This window comes from Chinchilla lanigera, unplaced genomic scaffold, assembly GCF_000276665.1.
Source record: "Chinchilla lanigera isolate Chin_1 unplaced genomic scaffold, ChiLan1.0 scaffold00042, whole genome shotgun sequence".
NCBI classification, from domain to species: Eukaryota; Metazoa; Chordata; class Mammalia; order Rodentia; family Chinchillidae; genus Chinchilla; species Chinchilla lanigera.
Window position 1 is genome coordinate 9,355,302 of NW_004955443.1, and position 1,079 is coordinate 9,356,380.

The 1,079-nt window shown below is 32.8% G+C and overlaps 1 pseudogene; it reads right to left on the reverse strand.

The window, feature by feature from the left end:
• Window positions 1-1,079, reverse strand: part of LOC102004651 — a 23,170-nt pseudogene that overhangs the window by 9,720 nt on the left and 12,371 nt on the right.

The window sequence follows — 1,079 nt, forward strand, 5'->3', positions numbered from 1 at the left end:
ATTCATCCCAAGGATGTAGGGATGGTTCAACATACACAAATAAATAAATGTAATACAGTATATTAGCAGAGCCAAGAACAAAAACCAAATGATTATCTCAATAGATGCAGAAAAAGTGTTTGACAAAGTATAACACCCATTCATGATTTAAAAAAAAAAAACACAGAAAATTGGAGTAGAGGGTCTTTATCTCAATCTGATAGAAGCATCTATGACAAACCCACAGCAAACATCATACTAAATGGACAAAAACTGAAAGCTTTCACTCTAAAATCAGGAAAAAGAGAAGGATGTCCAATATTATCACTCTTATTCAATATATTTCTGGAACATTAGTCAGAGTAATTAGAAAAGAGAAAGAAATGAAAGGAATAAAGATAGAAAAGGAAGAATTTAAATGATTATTTGCAGATGATATGGTACTCTATATAGAAAACCCCCAAAACTCTATGAAAACACTTCTAGATTTAATAGCCAAATTCAGTAGTGCAGCCAATACAAAGTCAGCACTCAAAAATCAATAGCATTTCTGGATACAAATAACAAACTCACTGAGAGAAAAATTAGGGAAACAACACTTTTCATGATAGCACCCCCCAAAAAATACATAGAAATCAGTGTAATGAAGGAAGTAAAAGATATTTACTTTGAAAACTATAGTACTCTGAAAAAAAATTAAATAAGATATCAGAAAATGGAAAGCTATCCTTAGTTCTTGGGTAGGAAGAACAAGTATAGTGAAAATGGCCGTACTTTCAAAATTGTTATACAGATTTAATGCATTTCAAAATACCAATAGCATATCTCACAGAGTCAGAGAAAATAATCCTAAAGTTTACTCAGAACCAGAAGAGACCTAGCATAGCAAAAGCAACTCTAGGCAACAAGGCAAGGCAGGGGGCATCACAGTCCCTTACTGGAAATTTACTACGAAGATACTGTGATAAAAACAGCATGGTTCTGGCAAAAACAAACAAACAAACAAACAAACCAAAACAAAACAAAAACTACAGACCTGAGGATCAATGAAACAGATTAGAAGATGCAGAAACAACTCCAAACACACTCAGCCAACTTAT